General features: G+C 51.8%; 1 protein-coding gene and 1 pseudogene across 49 annotated transcripts in view; both read left to right on the plus strand.

The window, feature by feature from the left end:
- LOC144576462 (uncharacterized) overlaps nucleotides 1–20522 on the plus strand; it is a 61804-nt gene extending 41282 nt beyond the window's left edge. For 19 of the 49 annotated variants that reach the window (XR_013526007.1, XR_013526018.1, XR_013526022.1 and 16 more), the window contains 3 exons: nucleotides 1051–1173; nucleotides 2583–2663; nucleotides 8332–20521. The gene's annotated coding sequence lies outside the window, so the exon portion shown is untranslated. Of the gene's footprint in view, nucleotides 1–1050; nucleotides 1174–2582; nucleotides 8312–8331 lie in introns of those variants that run through there. The other 30 variants (XR_013526006.1, XR_013525999.1, XR_013526009.1 and 27 more) reach the window with 15 other exon arrangements.
- On the plus strand, nucleotides 437–536 carry LOC128929683 (U6 spliceosomal RNA; annotated as a pseudogene).
- Nucleotides 20523–20553: the final 31 nt, after the last annotated feature.

A 20553-nucleotide genomic window follows, 5' to 3' on the forward strand; every position in this document is an offset into this window, starting at 1 on the left:
CTCCACCTCCCAGGTTCAAGTGATTCACCTGCCTCGGCTTCCTGAGTAGGTAGGATTACAGGCGCCACCGCACCTGACTAATTTTGTATTTTTTAGTAGAGATGGGGTTTCTCGATGTTGGTCAGGCTAGTCTTGAACCCCTGACCTCAGGTGATCCACCTGCCTTGGCCTCCCAAACTGCTGGGATTGTAAGTGTGAGCCACCACACCCAGCCTCTATCTGTTTTTACAATTACACTGTTAAATACATGATGTTCCATGACAGTGGTAAATTTTAAATGACAATTTTTAATTGAGTGGAGTTACCATAAAGATAATAAAAGTAGCAGCTAATATTTACTGAGCTGTTACTAGGTGCCTATAAATACCATAGATTTCTAAGTTCCCCATAACTCTTCCTTATTTTGCTTAACCACTCTATCTTAAATTACTCATGCTTGCTTCAGTAGCACATATACTAAAGTTGGAACAATAGAGAGATTGGCATGGCCTCTGTGCAAGAATGACGTGCAAATTTGTGAAGTGTTCCGTATGTTTTTAAAACAGAAAAATATTACTCCTAGATTTTCACCGTGTTTGTGCATATGACCTTCTGTTTAGGTTGAATTGTATCCGAAGATGATATTTCCAGAAAGGAGGTTACTGTGAGTCACAGGACATTGGCATTCTTGTTACACTTGATGTAAACTGCCGAGCTTTCAGGCATGGTGGCTGTCGGCCTATAATTCCAACACTTTGGGAGGCTGAGGTGGGAGGATTGCTTGAGGCCAGGAGTTGGAGGAGGCAGTAGAGTGAGTCACTGTATTCTTTTTTAAAAATTTCCAAGCTTTACCCTGGTGGAAGGCTTGTATACAATTTAACATCACTAATAGTAAAAGAAAATGCCCATTTCACTGCAGCTTTGCTGGCACAGGGTACAATCACAAGTTATTTTTTGTTTGATTATTTTTAATAAATGAAAGACCTCATAAATTTTGTTACATTTTAATATATGTTTTCTTATCTTAGTTTATTAGCTTTCTCTTTGTCGCTTTCTTTCTTTCTTTTTCAGATGAAGTTTCACTCTTGTTTCCTAGGCTGGAGTGCAACGGCACAATCTCTGCTGACTGCAACCTCCTTCTCTTGCATTCAAGCCATCCTCTTGCCTCAGTGTGCAGAATAGCTGGAATTACAGGCATGTGCCACCATACCTGGCTCAGTATTTTCAATAGAGACAGGGTTTCTCCATGTTTGTCAGGCTGGTCTCGAACTCCGTATTTCAAGTGATCCAACTGACTCAGCCTCCCAAAATGCTGGGATTACAGGTGTGAGCTACCGTGCCCAGCTAGCTTTCTTTTTTGCTCCTTCTATTTTTGCGGGGGAGACCAAGTCTCACTCTGTAGCCCAGGCTTGAGTATGGTGGTACAGTCTCGACTCACTGCAGCCTTGACCTCCTGGGCTCAGGTGATCCTTCCACCTCAGTAACTGGGACTATAGGCACATGCGACCTTGTCTGGCTAATTATTTTTGATTTTCAATAGAGACAAGGTCTTGCCATGTTTCCCAGTCTGGTGTGGAATTCCTGGCCTCAAGCAATTCTCCCACTGCCCCCTCCCAAAGTGCTGCTATTATAAGCGTCAGCCACCAAGGCTGGGCTGTCCATGTCTTTTCTGTTTATTTATAGAGTTACCATGTCTTTTACTAATTAATGATCTATATATTTAATCTTTTATTAAATTATAAAAATAGTAACGACTTTTAAATGAAGAAGTGAAAAATTTCCTTTACGCATTAGACCCATAATCTTATCTCAGGAAATAATTGGCCATATTCTTCAAATACATATGGGCTAATTGAATATCACTTCTCATTTTCATATTTCGTGGACATCTTTGTCAATTTCTATCGATCTATCTGAATCCTTTTCATGGTTGCCTAATGTTTTATTATATGGATATATCACAATTGACCAGTCAGCCTCTGTAGCCATTTAGGCTCCTTCTAATATTTGCTTTGGGCTCTTTATATCATTAAAAATTAAGCTCCTCAGCAGGTTGCGGCGGGTGTGGCAGCTCACACCTGTAATCCCAGCACTTTGGAAGGCTGAGGTGTGAGAACTGCTTGAGGGAAAAGGATCACCACCAGCCTCGTTGACATAGCAGCACATTGTCTCTAAAAAAAAATTAAAGATAGCATGAGCTGGACATTGCGGTCCACACCTGTAGTCCCAGCTACTGAGACTGGAGGATCACTTGAGCCTAGGAGGTCGAGGCTGCAGTAAGCTGTAGTCCAGCTTTGGTAACAGTAAGAATGCATTTCTTAAATAAAATAAAAATTAGGTTGGAATATTGCTGAAGTCGTGTAGGTTGAGTCTGCAATGAGCTGTGATTGTACCACTGCGGTCCAGCCTAGGGGATAGAGCAAGATTCTTTCTCAAAAAAGTAAAATACAATAAAAATTAACCCTTTAGCATGTCTCCCAGTAACACCTTCCCTCTAATGTTTTTCCTAGAAACTCTTGGATTTTGTTTGCTTTTCATGTATCTTATAAAATTTTTATGGGATTGGATGGATGTCCGCCTCATTCCTTCTTTTATTTTTACAGAATGTCTTTTTGTCACTTCCAGCTGGATCTACCATGAAAGACATCAGAGTTCAGGAGGAGACTGGGCATCATGTTACTCAGGTACAAAAAGACTTGGACAATAACTCAAAAATGATCAAATAATAGTGCATGCATCACGGGCAATGGGAAGCTCTTCTGGAGAGTGTGAGAAGCTTCCAGATAAGGTGACAGTGAAACTGGCCTTTGAAAGATGAGGAAGAGTTGTGTGAGAGTAGGGAGCAAAGGGGGATGTGGAGGGATGGGGAATGGGCAGGGAAACCAGCACTGTAAAGACCTGGTCAATTAAGATGGCACATTCGGTTCAGGGAGTGGGGAATTAGGTGTGGCAGGAAGGCTCTGGAGAGACAGTAATTTGCTTGTATGGAATTTTGCCTGAGAGACCTCACTACGGTTTCTGATCTGGTGATGTTATCATCCATCACTGTCCCTGTCAGATAGTTTGGAATAGGTGTGATGATCACAGTAACATCAAGCGTAATATTTCATGAATTCTCAAAAAGTCACAGGCAGGTACCAGTTATCCCCATTTTATGAATGAGGTGATAAAGACAGGGATGATGAGTGATTTCCCCAAGCTCACATGGATATTAAGCTGAGTCAGCTGTAGGGACTGCATTGACTTTAATGCTTGCTCTTTTCATGAGCACCATGTATTGCTTCTCCTATGCAGTTAGGCCGGTAGGTGAAAGAAAAGCCCATGTTTCTCTCTAGTCACACACTTTGACTGACTGACTGTGTGTGTGGAGCTCATACACCAAATTCTCCAGTGTTCCGGATAGTAACTGGGCATCCCACAATGTTATTCTGACACTACCTGGAGCTGGCACAGACCCTGCAGGTTAGGCGTTTAGTCCCATGAGACTACCCCCACTTCAGATGCCAATGGCAAGTATTAGGTTTTCACCTGTACCTTTGACCAAGCTATTACAAATCAGGGGTTCTCAAGACCCCCTTCTTTGATTTAATCATTTGCTTGAAGAGCTTACAGAACTCAGAAAAGCAGTTTATTTTCTTTTTTTCTGAGAGACAGGGTCTCATTTTGTTGCCCAGGCCAGTGTGCAATGTTGCAGTCATAGCTCACTGCAGCCTCAACTGCCTGGGCCCAAGTGGTCCTCCCCGCTCTCTAGTAGCTGAGACTGCACGCCTGCGCCACCACATCTGGCTAATTTATTTTTTGGTAGCGATGGGATTTTGTTTTGTTGCCTGGGCTGGCCACAAATTCCTGGGCCCTAGTGATCCTCACACCTCAGTCACTTAAAGTGCTGGGATTACAGATGTGAGCCACCACATCTGTCAGTTCGTTTTCTGTTCCTGGTTCAGTGTAAAGGATATGTCTCAGAAACAGCCAGTGAAAGAGATGTGCATGCTGGATGCAGTGGCTCATGCCTGTGATCCCAGCACTTCGGGAGGTTGAGTTGGGAGGATCTCTTAAACGCAGGAGTTTGAGTTCAGCCTGGGAAACATGGTGAAACCCTCTCTCTATAAAAAATACAAAAATTAGCTGGGTGTGTTGATATGCACCTGTAGTCCCAGCTACCGAGGAGGCTGAGGCAGGAGAATCACTTGAACCCAGGATGCAGAGGTTGCAGTGAGCTGACATCATGCTACTGCACTCCAGCCTGGGCTACTGAGCAAGATTTTGTCTCAAAAAGTAAATAAAAATAAATAACTAGGTGTGGTGGTGTGCACCTGTAGTTCCAGCTACTAGGAAAGCTGAGGTGAGGATGCATTGAGCTGGGGACTGGGGAAACTTAGGTTATGGTGAGCTGAAATTCTGCCACTGCACTCTAGCCTGGAGAAAAGAGCCAGAACTTGTCTTTTAAAAAAAAGAAAGAGGAAAAAGAAAGGAAGGAAAGGGAGAAAGAAATGAAAGAAAGATGGATGCCCAAAGGAAGGTAAGTGGGAGGTGCACAGAGCTTCCATGCCCTGTGTTCAACACGCCGCCCTCCCAGCAGCTCCTGTGTTCAGCACCCAGAAGCTCTGCAAACCCTGTTGTCCAGAGTGTTTACAGAGGCTGTACTATGCAAGCATGATTGATAAAATCTTTGGCCATTGGTAATTCAGTCAATCTTCAGCCACTCTCACCTCCTGGAGTTCAGCAGGTGAGGCTAAAAGTTCTAAGCCTCTAATCATGTGGTTGCTTTCTCTGGCAATCAGCCCTCTTCCTGAAGAAATCAAGGAGCGTGCAGCCACCCAGTCATCTCAACTGGGGATAAGAATTTCCAAATGCATCTTAGCATGCTGGAGATCCCAAAGTTCTTAAGAGTCTCTTGTGTTAGAAAGCTGGGGCCAAGACCAAATATTAAAACTAAAGTTGATGCTATCAACCTCTATGACTGAGGTCTTTATAAGCATTCAAAGCTCTGTGCCAGGAACCGTGGACAGAGAACAAGTATATATTAATTTTCTTTTTTTTTTTGAGACAATCTCCCTGTGTCATCTAGGCTGGAGCACAGTGATATGATCATAGCTCACTATAGCTTTGACCTCCTGAGCTCAAGTGATCTTCCCATCTCAGACTTCAGAGTAGCTGGGACTACACATGCATGTCACCCATGCCCAGCTCATTTTTGTAGAGATGAGATTCAGTTATGTTGCCCAGGCTGATCTCAAACTCCTGGGCTAAAGTCATTATTTCACGTCAGCCTCTCAAGTAGCTGGGACTGCAGGCGCTCACCACCAAGTCTGGCTAATATTTATTGTTATGCTTTTGTAGAGGTGGGATCTCACTATGTTGTCCAGGCTAGTTTCAAACTCCAGGCCTTAAATATACCTCCTGCCTTGACTTCCCAAAGTGTTGGGATTATGGGTGGGATCCACCATGCCCAGCAGTCACAAAGATCCTTATAAAAGAAAGAGGTTAGAAGAGTCAGAATTGGAGCAGGAGATGTGGTGGTGGAAGCAGAGTTAGAGAGGGAGATGTGCAGAGGTTTCACTTCTGGCTTTAAAGATGGAGTTAATGGCCATGATCCAAGGAATGGGGGTGGCTTCTAGAAGCTGGAAAAGCCAAAGGAACACTTTAGAGCCTCGAGAAGGAATGCAGCCCGGCTGACACCTTAACTTTAGCCTTATTAGACCTAATTTGGGCTTCTGATTCGCAGAACTGTAAGTTGGTAGATTTGTGGTGTTTCAAGGGACTAATATAGAGTAGTTTGTGGCAGCAGCAAGAGGAAATAAACATGACACCAAGCATCGTGGCTGATGGTGGTAATCCCAGCACTTTAGGAATCCTAGCAGGAGGATCACTTGAGGCCAGGAGTCCAAGATCAGCCTGGGCAACATAGTGAGACCCTGTCTCTACGAAAAATTAAATTGACCGGGTGTGGTGGCCCACTCCTGTAATCCTAACATTTTGGGAGGCCAAGGATCACCTGAGGTCAGGAGTTTGAGACCAGCCTGGCCAACATGACAAACCCCCATCTCTACTAAAAATACGAAAATTAGGCATGGTGGCACACAGCTGTGATCCCAGCTACTTTGGAGGCTGAGGCTGAAGAATCACTTGAACCTGGGAGGTGGAGGTTGCAGTGAGCTGGGATTGCACCATTGCACTCCAGCGTGAGCAAGAAGAGTGAAACCCCATTTCAACATAAAACACATTAGCCAGGCATGATGGCATGCCCCTGTCGTTCCAGCTACTAGGGAGTCTTGAGGTGGAAGGATCGGTTGAGCCTAGGAATTTGAGGTTGCAGCGAGCTGTGATTGCACCACTCTGCTCCAGCCTTGGTGATAGAGTGAGATCTTGTTTTGAAAAAAAAAAAAAACATGAACACGGTGGAAATGGAGACAGATGGCAGTGTTAAATAGAAAGGTCAGGGGTGGCCTCCTAAGTGAAAATGGAGCAAAGACTTAGAGGGGAAGGAGGTGGCCGAGGTGCTGAAGGAGGAGCATTGTGGGCAGAAACAACAGAATAAAGTGTCCGAGGCTCTGGAAGGAGGCCAGTGGAGCAGGAGAGGGGGAGAGAATTAGGGGAGGAGGCCATGGAGTTGCTGGGTGGGGATCGGTGTAGATTGTGTAAGCCCTGGGAGGCTATTGCTGGGGCTTTGGCTTTTACTATGAGATGGGACCTGTGGGAAGATTCTGATCTGATTTGTCTCCTGATCTGTCAGGAGTTGATCTGTCAGGACGTGATCTGTCTCCTGATGTAAAAGCATTCTCTGGCTGCTGAGTTGAGAAAGACTGTGGGAAGATTTGGGTAGAAGCATGGGGGTCAAGCTGTGGTAACATCCAGGTGGAAGATGATAGTGGTCCTGACCAGGGTCATGGTGGTGGTGAGAGATGGTCAGACGAGAGAAGTAGGGGGAAGGATTCCAGTGAGTTGCTGGGTGGAGATCTTCAGTACATGGTGAAGACAGTCAACAGGATTTCCTGACAGACTGGATGTGGGGTGTGAGAGAAGGCAGGGGTCAAGGTTGAGTTTGATTCTTACTGAATTATTAAGTGTTGAAAACTCTACAGCCTTGTCCAGTGTTACCAAATATGGGATGCTAGATTAAAGAAATCTCTTCAGGTGCAGTGCAGTGGTTCATGTCTGTAGTCCCAGATTTTTGGGAAGCAGAGATGGGAGTATCTTTTAAGAGCAGAAGTTCAAGACCAGCCTGGGAAACATAGCAAGACCTCCTCTCTACAAAAATGTTTTTCAAAATGTAATAAAATAAATGTAGCTAGGCATGGTGCTGTGTACTCGTAGTCTCAGCTACTCAGGAGGCTGAGGTGAGCAGATCTCTTGAGGTCAGGAGTTTGAGGCCAGCTTGGGCAACATAGCAAGACTCCACACTCTACAAAAAAATTACAAACTAGCCAGGTATGGTGGCACTCAACTGTAGTATCAGCACTGGGGAGCTGAGGCAGGAAGATGGCTTGAGCCCAGGACATTGAGGCTGCAGTGGGCTACAAGTGCACAACTGCACTCCAGGCTGGGTGGCAAAGCAGGACCTTGTCTCGCAATACAAATAAAGTAATGAAATCTCAAGTCAGAGCCTTTTGGCTCTGCAGACCTTGCAACCCTGGAGCCATGGAGTGTGGTTTTCATCACTGGGAATGAGGAGACCCCTGCCCGGTGTTGTTGCCTGACTAATCAGTGTTTTAAAAACTATGTTAATCGGGCTGGGCGCAGTGATTTACGCCTGCATTCCCAACACTTTGGGAGAAGGAGCCTGGTGGATTACCTGAGGTCAGGAGTTCAAGACCAGCTTTGCCAACATGGCAAAACCTTATCTCTACTGAAAAACAAAGATTACTTTGGGAGGCCAAGGCGGGTGGATCACGAGGTCAAGAGATCGAGACCATCCTGGTCAACAAGGTGAAACCCCGTCTCTACTAAAAATACAAAAAATTAGCTGGGCATGGTGGCGCGTGCCTGTAATCCCAGCTACTCAGGAGGCTGAGGCCGGAGAATTGCCTGAACCCAGGAGGCGGCGGTTGCAGTGAGCCGAGAACGCACCATTTCACTCCAGCCTGGGTAAGGAGTGAAACTCCGTCTCAAAAAAAAAAACAAAAAAAAACAACAACACAAATTAGCCGGGCATGGTGGTGGGTGCCTGTAATCCAAGCTATTCAGAGGCTGACACAGGAGAATCCTTTGAACTGGGAGGTGGGGCAGAGGTTGCAGTGAACCGAGATTATATGCTTGGTTCCAGCCTTGGGGAAAGAGTGAGACTCTGTCTCAAAGAAACAAAAGGATTATTTATATTGATACTTAATAATTTTAGTATTATTGTCATTGAAGATGGAGTTTTGCTCCTGCTGTGTGCTCCTGCTGGCCTCAGGAGGCCCGAGCATTGGGTCCTGAAGTCGGCCTCTCCAGGCCCAGCTCCTGCTCTCCTGGCGTCTCCTCCACATGGGTGCAAGATATCCTCACATGGGTGCCTCCAGGGCCAGCTGCTGCCTCCCAACGGCCCCCTGGGGCCCAGCTTCTGCCTCCCCTCAGCCTCTCCGGGAGGTCCAGCCTATGCCTCCCTTCTGGTGGCCTTTCCAGGCCCGGATCCTCCTCCTGGCCTCATCTACTGGACCACGTCCTGCCTCCCGGCAGCTGCTTTTTGCTCAGCTTCTTACCAGCTTCCAGCGGCCTTTCTTCTGTAGGCCTGAAGCTTTCTCAAGTGGGGCTTTTCGGGCCTTTGTTCTGCCTCCTGGTGGCCTGGACTGGCCCTGTTACCACCTGACATTGGCCCCAGCGGGCCCAGCTCTGGACTCTCCGCAGCCGCCCCATCACCAGCTGCTCCCTGATGGTGGCTTCCCCAGGCCAAGGTTCTGCCTGCCTTCCTACCTGCCTGCCTGCCTGCCTGCCTGCATTCTGGCTGCGTCCACAGGCCCAGCACCCCCTCACACTGGCCTGTTGGGGCCCAGCTCATGCCTGTGGCAAACCTCTCCGGACCCAGCTCTCGCCTCACTCTTGCCTTGAGTCTAGGCCCAGGCACTCCCTCGCAGGGGTCTTCCTCAGCCCAGCTCGCCTATCATGGACTCTCCCAGGCCAGCTCCTGCCTTTCAGCGGCCTGTTCAGGCCCAAAGCTTCCTCTTTGGGCCCGGCCTCCCCAGGCTTAGCTCCTGCTTGCGCCAGGCCCATACCGGGCCCAGCCTCTGCCTTTCAGTGGACCCTCCAGGCCCAGCTCATGGCATCACCGTGGCCTCTGCTCAGGCCCACCTCCTGCCTCTGTGGCAGCCTGTATCCACAGGCCCCGCCCCCAGCCTCCACGTGGCCATATCAGGCCAAGCCGGTGCCTCCCGGTGGCCCTCCTGCACCCAACATTGGCCTGCTGGCATCCTCTCCGTGCCCAGAATGTCTTCAGGTTGGCCTTTCGGGGCCCAGCTCCTGCTCTCGGCCGTGTCTATGGGCTCAGTGTTTGAATTTGCCTCGCAGAAACCTCTGGGGACTCAGTCCCTCCCCAGCTCCTGGCGACCTTTGTAGGCCCGAAAGCTCAGGCCCTCGACTCAGGCTCTCCAGAGCCACCCAGCTCATGTCTCACGCTGGCCTCTCCAGGCTCAGCTTCTGCCCTCCCAGGGCATCTCCAGGCCCCAGACGTTCCTGAGTCAGCTTCTGCTGGCCCGGCTCCTGCTGCCTCATCCTGCTGGCCTCGGGAGGCCCAAGCATTGGGTCCTCAGGTTCATCTCTGTAGGCCCAGCCTCTGCCTCCTACTGGTGGCCTCCGCACACCTGGATCGTCCTGCTGGCTGTATCTACCGGCCGACATTTTGCCCCCTGGCATCCTCTTTTGGCTCAGCTCCTGGCCAGCTCACGACGGCCTTTCGTCTGTCGGCCCGAAGCTTCCTCAGGGCTTTTGGGGTGTCCCTTCTGCCTCCCGGTGGCCTTGACAGGCCCAGCTACATCCTGACATTGGCCTCTCCATGCCCAGTTCTGGTCTCCCTACAGCACCCCCAGCACCATCCACTGTCTGTCGGCCACTTCCCCAGGCCAAGATCCTGCCTACCTCCCGACTTTGTCCACAAACCCAACGCCTCCCTCACACTGGCCAGTTGAGGCCCAACTTGGCCTCTAGCAGATGTCTCTGGACTTAGCTATCGCCTTGTACTGGCCTTGAGTCTGGGCCCAGGCCACAGGCCCCAACTTTGCCCCCGGTAGCCTTTTTTTTTTTTTTGAAACGCAGTTTTGCTCTTCTTACCCAGCCACGAGTGCAATGGTGTGATCTCGGCTCACCTCAACGTCCGCCTCCTGGTTTCAGGCAATACTCCTGCCTCAACCTCCTGAGTAGCTGGGATTACAGGCATGCGCCACCATGCCCAGCTATTTTTTTGTTTTTTTTTTTCCTTCCTCGCACCGGCTTTTCTTAGCCCAGCTTGCCTCTCATAAACTCTCTGTTCAGCTCCTGCATCCCAGTGGCCTGTCCAGGCCCGAAGCTTCCTCTCCAGGCCTGGCCTCTCCAGGCCTGGCTCCTTCCAGCACTAAACCCCTCCGGGTTGAGCGTCCGCCTCTCAGTGGACCCCGGAGACCCAGCTTGTGGCCTCATCGTGGGCTCCGCTCAGACCAGCTCCTGCCTCTGTGGCAGCCTGTCTCCACAGGCCCAGCTCCTGGCCTCCTGGTGGCCTCCTCGGGCCAAACCGGTGCTCCAGACTGCCCTCTTAGACCCAGCATTGGCCTGGTGGCGTCCTCTCATGCCGCAGAATGTCTTCAGGTAGGCCTCTCGGGGCCCAGCGCCTCCTCTCGGCAGCGTCTACAGGCCCAACTTCTGAATTTGCCTCACAGCAACTTCTGTGGACTCGGCTCCTGCCCAGCTCCCAACGGCCTTTGTAGGCCCGAACCCTCAGACCATCGACTCAGGCTCTCCAGGACTACCCGGCTCATGCCTCACGCTGGCCTCTCCGGGCTCACCTGCCCACCCAGGGTGCCTAGAGGCCCCAGATGTCCCAGAGTTGGCTTCTCCAGGCCCGGCTCCAGACTCCTCCTATTGGCCTCTGCAGGTTCAAGCATTGGGTTCTCAATTCAGCCTCTCCAGGGCCAGCTTCAGTCCTCCTGGTGTCTCCTTTTTATGGGTGCAAAACGTCATCACGTGGGCCCTTCTAGGGCCGGCTCGTGTCTCCCAAAGGCCCCCTGGGCTTACCTTCTGCCTCCCATCAGCCTCTTCTTGATGCCCACCCTCTGCTTCTGTACTGGTGTCTTCTCCAAGCCTGGATCCTCCTCCTGGCCATGTCTATGGTCCCAAGCTTTGCCCCTGGCAGCCTTTTTTTTTTTTTTTTTTTTGAAATGCAGTTCTGCTCTTGTTACCCAGCCGTGAGTACAATGGTGTGATCTTGGCTCACCTCAATGTCCGCCTCCTGAGTTCAGGCAATTCTCCTGCCTCAGCCTCCTGAGGAGCTGGGATTACAGGCATGCGCCACCATGCCCAGCTAATTTTTTGTATTTTTTGTTTCTTCCTCGTACCTGCTTTTCTTAGCCCAGCTTGCCTCTCATAAACTCTCTGTTCAGCTCCTGCATCCCAGCAGCCTGTGCAGGCCCGAAGCTTCCTCTCTGGGCCTGGCCTCTCCAGGCCTGGCTCCTGCCAGCGCTAAGCCCCTCCGGGTTGAGCATCCGCCTCTCAGTGGACCCCCACAGACGAGCTCGTGGGCTCATCGTGGGCTCCGCTCAGACCACCTCCTGCCTCTGTGGCAGCCTGTCTCCACAGGTCCAGCTCCTGGCCTCCTCGGGCCAAACCGGTGCTCCAGACTGCCCTCTTAGACCCAGCATTGGCCTGGTGGCGTCCTCTCATGCCACAGAATGTCTTCAGGTAGGCCCCTCGGGGCCCAGCGCCTCCTCTCGGCAGCGTCTACAGGCCCAACTTCTGAATTAGCCTCACAGCAACCTCTGTGGACTTGGCTCCTGCCCAGCTCCTGACGGCCTTTGTATGCCCGAACGCTCAGACCATCGACTCAGGCTCTCCAGCACTACCTGGCTCATGCCTCACGCTGGCCTCTCCGGGCTCACCTTCTGCCCACCCAGGGTGACTATAGGCCCCAGATGTTCCAGAGTTGGCTTCTCCAGGCCCGGCTCCAGACTCCTCCTATCGGCCTCTGCAGGTTCAAGCATTGGGATCTCAATTCAGCCTCTCGAGGCCCAGCTTCAGTCCTTCTGGCGTCTCCTCCCCATGGGTGCAAAACATCATCACGTGGGCCCTTCTTGGGCCAGCTCTTGCCTCCCAAAGGCCCCCTGGGCTTACCTCCTGCCTCCCATCAGCCTCTTCTGGATGCCTACCCTCTGCCTCTGTACTGGTGGCCTCTCCAGGCCTGGATCCTCCTCCTGGCCACGTCTACGGGCCCAAGCTTTGCCCCCGGCAGCCTTTTTTTTTTTTTTTTTTTTTTGAAACAGTTTTGCCCTTGTTACCCAGCCGTGAGTGCAATGGTGTAATCTCGGCTCACCTCAGCCTCTGTTTCCTGGGTTCAGGCAATTCTCCTGCCTCAGTTGCCTGAGTAGCTGGGATTACAGGCAGGTGCCACCGTGTTCGGCTAATTTTTTTTTTTTTTTTTGAGACGGAGTTTCGCTTTCGTTACCCAGGCTGGAGTGCAATGTCGCCATCTCGGATCACTGCAACCTCCGCCTCCTGGGTTCAGGCAATTCTTCTGCCTCACCCTCCTGAGTACCTGGGATTAAGTCACACACCACCATGCCCAGCTAATTTTTTGTATTTTTAGGTGAGATGGGGTTTCACCATGTTGACCAGGATGGTCTCGATCTCCTGATCTCCTGATCCACCCGCCTCTGCCTCCCAAAGTGCCGGGATTACAGGCGTGAGTTACTGCGCCTGGACCCCAGCAGCATCTTTTGGCTCAGCTCCTGGCCAGCTCCCAGCGGCTTTTTGTCTGTCAACCCAAAGGTTTCACAGGTGGGGCCATCTGGGTGTCCCTTCTGTTGAGGACACCGGGAGGCAGAAGGGACGCCCGAAAGCCCCACCTGAAGAAGCTTCATGCCGACAGATGAAAACCCGCCATGAGCAGGCGAGGAGCTGAGCCGAAAGAGGCTGCCGGGGGCAAAATTGAGCCTGAAGACGTGGCCAGTATGAGGATCCAGGTCTGGTGAGGCTACCAGTAGGGAGGTAGAGGCTGGGCCTCCTGGAGAGGCCACCTGATGGGAATCAGGAGCTGGGCCCCAGGGGGCCACTGGGATGCAGGAGCTGGCCCTGGAGGGGACCACGTGATGATGTACTGCGCCCACGTTGGGGGGTGCTGCCGGGAGGGCAGGAGCTGGACCTGCAGAGGCGGACTTCATGACCCAGTGCTTGGGCCTCCCAAGGCCAGCGGGAGGACAAAGCAGGACTGGGCCTCAGGGCTGAGCTCTGGACTCCCCGCTGCCCCCGCAGCCCCAGCTGCTGCCTGGTGGCTGCTTCCACAGGCCAACATCTTTCCTGCCTGCCTGCCTGCCTCCCTGCATCTTGGCTGCATCCACAGGCCCAGCTCCTCCCTCACACTGGCCAGTTGAGGCCCGATTCATGCCTCTGAAAGACGTCTCTGGAGCCAGCTATCGCCTGGTGATGGCCTCTACTCTGGGCGCAGGTCCTCCCTCGCACCGGCCTTTCTCAGCCCAGCTCACTTGTGATGGACTCTCGCAGGCCAGCTCCTGTCCCCCGGTGGCCTGTCAGGGCCCAAAGCTTCCACTCCGGGCCCAGACTCCCCACACCGGGCTCCTGCCTGCACTAGGCCCTCGGGCCCAGCCTCCACCTCTCAGAGGACCTTTCAGACCCCACTTATGCCTTTGTGGCAGCCTGTTTCCACAGGCCCAGACCCCAACCTTCCCGTGGCCCCCTGGGGCCAAGCCAGTGCCTCCCAGTGGGCCCTGCTGGGCCCAGTGTTGGCCTTCTGGCATCCTCTTCGTGTCCAGAATATCTTCAGTCGGCCTCTCGGGGCCCAGCGCCTCCTCGGCAGCGTCTACAGGCCCAACTTCTGAATTTGCCTCGCAGCAACCTGTGTGGACTCGGCTCCTGCCCAGCTCCTGACGGCCTTTGTAGGCCCAAAAGCTCGGACCATCGACTCAGGCTCTCCAGGAATACCCGGCTCATGCCTCATGCTGGCCTCTCCGGGCTCACCTTCTGCCCACCCAGGGTGCCTAGAGGCCCCATATGTCCCAGAGTTGGCTTCTCCAGGCTCAGCTCCGGACTCCTCCTATTGGCCTCTGCAGGTTCAAGCATTGGGTTCTGAATTCAGCCTCTCCAGGCCCAGCTTCAGTCCTCTTGGAGTCTCCTCCACATGGGTGCAAACGTCATCACGTGGGCCATTCTAGGGCCAGCTCGTGCCTCCCAAAGGCCCCCTAGGCTTAGCTCCTGCTTCCCTTCAGCCTCTTCTGGACACCTAGCCTCTGCCTCTGTACTGGTGACCTCTCCAGGTCTGGATCCTCCTCCTGGCCACGTCTACGGGCCCACATTTTGCCCCCGGCAGCCTTTTTTTTTTTTTTTGAGACGGAGTTTTTCTCTTGTTACCCAGGCGGGAGTGCAATGGTGTGCTTTCATCTCACCTCAACCTCCGCCTTTTGGGTTCAGGCAATTCTCCTACCTCAGCCTCCTGAGTAGCTGGGATTACAGGCATGCACCACCATGCCCAGTTAATATTTTGTATTTTTTTTTTTTTTTGGAGACAGAATTTTGCTCTTGTTACCCAGGCTGGAGTAGAATGGCGCAATCTCGGCTCACCGCAACCTCCGCCTCCTGGGTTCAGGCAATTCTCCTGCCTCAGCCTCCTGAGTAGCTGGGATTACAGGCACCCGCCACCGTGCCCAGCTAATTTTTTTTTTTTTTCAAATGGAGTTTCGCTCTTCTTGCCCAGGCTGCAGTGCAATGGTGCGATCTCAGCTCTCCACAACCTCTGCCTCCTGGGTTCAGGCAGTTCTCCTGCCTCAGCCTCCTGAGTATCTGGCATTGCAGGCACACACCACCATGGCCAGCTAATTTTTTGTATTTTTAGGTGAGACGGGGTTTCACCATGTTGATCAGGATGGTCTCGATCTCATGAGCTCGTGATCCACCTGCCTCTGCCTCCCAAAGTGCCGGGATTACAGGCGTGAGTTATCACACCTGGTCCCCAGCAGCGGTTTTTGGCTCGGCTCCTGGCCAGCTCCCGGCGGGCTTTTGTCTGTCGGCCCAAGGCTTTCTCAGGTAAGGCCTTCCGGGCCTCCCTTTTGCCTCCCGGTGGCCTCAACAGAAGGGACACTTAGAAGGCCCCACCTGAGGAAGCTTCACACCAACAGACAAAAGGCCACTGGGAGCTGGACTGGAGCCAAGCCAAAACAGGCTGCTGGGGGCAAAACTTGGGCCTGTAGACGTGGCCAGGATGAGGATCCAGGCCTGGTGAGGCTGCCAGTAGGGAGGCAGAGGATGGGCCTCCTGGAGAGGCCACCTGATGGGAATCAGAAGCTGGGCCCCAGGGGGACACTGGGACGCAGGAGCTGGTTCTGGAGGGGACCACGTGATGGCGTATTGCACCCACGTTGGACGGTGCTGCCAGGAGGGCAGGAGGGTGACCTGTTGAGGCGGACTTCATGACCCAGTGCTTGGGCCTCCCAAGGCCAGCGGGAGGACAAAGCAGGACTGGGCCCCAGGGCCATGCTCTGAACTCCCCGCAGCCTCCCCGGCCCCAGCTGCTGCCTGCTGGCTGCTTCCGCAGTCCAAGATCTTGCCTACCTGCCTGGCTGCCTGCCTGCATTCCGGCTGCATCCACAGGCCCAGCGCCTCCTTCACACTGGCCAGTTGAGGCCCAATTCATGCCTCTGAAAGACGCCTGTGGAGCCAGCTATCGCCTGGCGCTGGCCTCTACTCTGGGCGCAGGTCCTCCCTCGCACCGGCCTTTCTCAGCCCAGCTCACTTGTGATGGACTCTCACAGGCCAGCTCCTGTCCCCCGGCGGCCTGTCAGAGCCTGAAGGTTTCTCTCTGAGCCCAGCCTCCCCACACGGGGCTCCTGCCTGTGCTAGGCCCTCGGGCCCAGCCTCCGCCTCTCAGAGGACCCTTCAGACTCCGCTTCTGCCTTTGTGGCAGCCTGTTTCCACGGGCCCAGACCCCTGCCTCTTCATGGCCCCCTGGGGCCAAGCCAGTGCCTCCCAGGGGGCCCTGCCGGGCCCAGCGTTGGCCTTCTGGCATCCTCTTCGTGTCCAGAACATCTTCAGGTCGGCCTCTCTGGGCCCAGCGCCTCCTCTCAGCAGCATCTACAGGCCCAACATGCGAATTTTTCTTGCAGCAACCTGTGTGGACTTGGCTCCTGCACAGCTCCCGATGGCCTTTGTAGGCCCAAAAGCTCAGACTACCGACTCAGGCTCTCCAGGCCCACCCGGCTCATGCCTCATTAGTGGCCTCTCTGAGCTCAGCTCCTGCCCTCCCAGGGCATCTCCAGGCCCCAGACATTCCCAAGTCGGCTTCTGCCAGCCCGGCTCCTGTTGCCTCCTCCTGCTGGCCATGGGATGCCCAGTATTAGGTCCTGAATTCAGCCTCTCTAGGCCCAGCTCCTGCCCTCCTGGCGTCTCCTCCTCATGGGCGCAAAACTTCATCAGGTGGGTTCCTCCAAGTCAAGCTTCTGCCTCCCAAAGGCCCCGTGGGCCCAGCCTCTGCCTCCTGTCAGCCTCTTCGGGAGGTCCAGCGTATGCCTCCTCTCTGGGGGACTCCCCAGATCCAGATCCTCCTCCTGGCCCTGTCTACCGGCCCGTCCTGCCTTCTGGCAGCTTTTTTTGGCTCGGCCCCTGGCCAGCTTTCTTCGGCCTTTCATCTGTCAGCCAAAGTGTTCTCAAGTGGGGCTTTCCAGGCTGCCATTCTGCCTCCTGGTGGCCTTGACAGACCCCGCTACCGCCTGATGTTGGCTGCTCCAGGCCAGCTCTGGACTTCCCGCAGCCTCCCCAGCCCCAGTTGCTGCCTGCTGGTGGCTTCCCCAGGCCAAGATCCTGCTTGCTTTCCTGCATCCCGGCTATGTCCACAGGCCCAGTTCCTCCCTGACACTGATTCATTGAGGCCCAGCTCATGCCTGTGACAAACGTCTCCAGACCCAGCTTTCACCTCGCGCTGGCCTCGAGTATAGGCCCAGGTTCTCCCTCGCAGTGGCCTTCCTCTGCTGAGCTTGCCTATCATGGACTCTCCTGGGCCAGCTCCTGCCTCCTGGCGGCTTATCCAGGCCCGAAGCTTCCTCTCTGGGCCCGGCCTCCACTTTTCAATGGACCCTCCAGGCCCAGCTCGTGGCATCACCGTGGCCACTGCTCAGGCTTAGTTCCTGCCTCTGTGGCAGCCTTTATTTTCAGGCCCTCCCCCAGCCTTCCCGTGTCCCCATCAGACCAAGCTGGTGCCTCCCGGTGGCCCTGCCAGGCCCAGCACTGGCATTCTGGTATCCTCTTTATTCCCAAAATGTCTTCAGGTCAGCCTCTTTAGGCCCAGCTCTTACTCCCTGCTGTGTCTGGAAGCCCCAGTCTTTCCTTGCAAGAAGCATCACAGGCCCAGCTTCTTCCCACGTCTTGGTAAATTCTGTACACCTCAGCCTTCCTCATATGGACTTTTCAGGCCCTCCTTCGGCCTCCCGGTGGTCCGGACAGACACAGTGCTTTCCTCAAAGCTGTCTATCAAAGCCTAGATATCTCATGTGGGCCTCCTGAGGCTTATTTAATAGCTGTTTTTCAGCCCTTTTGGCAGGTCTTCCTTTCGTACACACTGGCGTCTCCAAGACCATCTGCTTAGTCATGTCTGCCTCTGAAGATGCAACTCCTGTTTTGCCGTGGACATTTTCACCTCAGTTCCTGCCTCACGATGGCCTCTTCGGGCTCTTCTCCTGCCTCTTAAGGGACACTCACGTCTCATCTCCTCTCATGGTGGCTTTTTCTGCAGTGCACGTGCGTTATAATGGCCTCTTGTCGATCCAGCTCTATATGTCTTTGATTTTCAACTGCATCTAGAATCCCAAAGCTTCCCTGCACTCTCGTGTTTAGTTTCTCGCAGTGTGCCTTGGCTAAATGCCTATGTCTACTTTTAATCTTGAAAGTGTATTTCTGACCGATTTGTAGTAAATTCTGCCTGTTTCATTTTACAGTGTGGTCTGTTTTATTTAATGTCTCATTGTTTTTCTTGTCTTCTGGGAGTTCAGAGCAGATTAAGCCTCTGCTTTGTCAGTCTGTCTTTGCCCTGGATATGGTAGCTGCTCATTTCAGGTCTTGTTTTTTATATTTTTTCCTGTTAACTTTTTATCCTCGTGCTCTGTCACCCAGGCTTGGGTGTCATCATGTGATCATGTCTCCACTGCAGCCTTGGCCTTTTGGCCTCCACTGATTTTCCCCAGTCACCATCTTCAGTAGCTGGGACTACAGGCAGACGTTGCCATTTCTAACTAGTTTCTGGTTTGGTTTGAGAAGTTGGTTCTCTGTTGCTCAGGCTGGTCTTTTTTTTTTTGAGATGGAGTCTCACTCAGTTGCCCAGTCTAGAGTTCAGTGGCAGGATCTCAGCTCACTGCAGCCTTGGCCTCCTGGGTTCAAGTGATTCTCCTACCTCAGCCTCCTGAGTAGCTGGGATGATAGGTGCGTGCCACCAAGACTGGCTAATTTTTGTTGTATCGGGCCGAGCATAGAAAGTCAACACCAAGACAAAAGTATGCCAAATTGCAGGGTTTATTGCCGGCGACCACAGAGGACTCACGTCTGTCCAGCCCGTGGCAGAGAAAGACGGCTGACAAGATTTTTTTATACCCGCAAAACCACCTTGGGAGTGGAGGTGAGGAGTGGGGATGGGATTAAAGTCTTCAGACATTTCAGGGGCTGTAAATCACCTCGTGGGCAGAGCGGAGGGTGATGGGGCTCTGGACAGTCCAAGGGCCAGGCGACTTTTGTCATTCCAGTTGCCACTTAAGTGGTTTACAGAAGTCAAGATAAACATTAGTTTAACATTATTTGGGCAGGTGTGGGGTCCACAGATTTTTTAGTTACTTTGCATCAGGATGGAATTATCTGGGGGTGCTTCCTCTGGTCATTACCGGTAAACAAAGGCCACCAATTCTGGCAGTTACAGATAAGAGAAGGTATGCAGCTCTACGTCTTTGCATTCTGCAAAGTAAATTAGCAGTTTACAGAGGCCAAGGTTAGCAGGTATTGTGAGGAGAATGGAAACAGTTTTGTCTTTTATAAAACGGCAGTGTACAGGTTCTAACTCTAGGCCAGCCATATCACATTGTATTATTAATATAGATGGGGTTTCACCAAGTTTTTCAGGTAAGCTGGTCTTAAACTCTTGGACAGCAATAATCCTCCTTCCTGGGCCTCTCAAACTGCTGAGATTACAAACATGAACCATCATCCATGACCTGTCCTTTGCTTGCCATGTACAACTAATAATTTACTTTTTCATTAATATACTATGGTTATATACTTTTGTGAATATATAGATATTTTAAAGTTTTCTGGGATATCAATTTTTTTTCTTTCTTTTTTGAGACAAGTTACTGCTTTGTCATTCAGGCTGAAGTGCAGTGGTGTGATCTCGGCTCACTGCAACTCCTGCCTTCCTGGCTTAAGTGATCCTCCCACCTTGGCCTTCTGAGTAGGTGGGAGAGCTGCCATGCCCATCTAATTCTTATATTTGTGTAGACACAGGGTCTCACCCAGTTTCAAACTCTTGGGCTCAACTGAGCCTCCCCACTCAACCTCCCACTGTGCTGGGATTACAAGTGTCAGGCACTACACCTGGTCTGCCATTTTCTCTTTATGGATCATTAAGGATTTACCTTTTAATTAGTGTAGTATAAACACATGTAGATATGTGTGTATATATTTATATGTGAATATTTGTGTGTATACCTTTTCGTAGCATGCACACACACCCCCCATAAACATTGTGAAAGAGATATTTGCATACCCAGAAATTGATAAGCTGCTTCCAGCTTTTGAAACGAGCCTTAGCACAAATAGGAAAGAAGTGCAAAGTATCATTATTAATGACCATGGACCAAGACGACCCTGAGTCAATAGTACTTGGCAGCTCAATGACCTTCCAGTGGAGCATCTCAAAGGGCTTGATGTATCTGAACATCATAGCCTTTTGCATTCATTAGGATGCTTTGTAATTACTTCTCTTGAAACCTCATTGTGACCCTCATCAGTGTGGAATCAGAAACTATTTCCCAAATCCTGGCGATATTGAATAACAGCTTTTGTAAGGAAATAGTTATTGCATTTGGTTTGTCATGACAATTTCCTGGCCTAGGCAGATGAAATACTGCAGGAGTGTGTGTGTGTGTGTGTGTGTGTGTGTGTGTGTGTGTGCACGTGCATGTGTGCATGCATGCATACATTCTTGTACACAGATATGTTAGCAGAAGTAGGGGGTTGAATTTGATAAAAGCAGAAGGTGGAGGCTGTTGGGATGGGCACTTGTTTTGGCAGCAGCTGTGTAACTGTGTAAGTCTAGAGTTAAGAAATAATTGTGTCAATTTTCTCTCCCAGAAAATCAAGATTATAATTCCTGCCTTGATATGTCAATTAGGTGGTCCACTATATGCAAAATACCTAGTATATAATTGGTTCCGAATA

This window comes from Callithrix jacchus, chromosome 14 (assembly GCF_049354715.1).
Source record: "Callithrix jacchus isolate 240 chromosome 14, calJac240_pri, whole genome shotgun sequence".
NCBI lineage: Eukaryota > Metazoa > Chordata > Mammalia > Primates > Cebidae > Callithrix > Callithrix jacchus.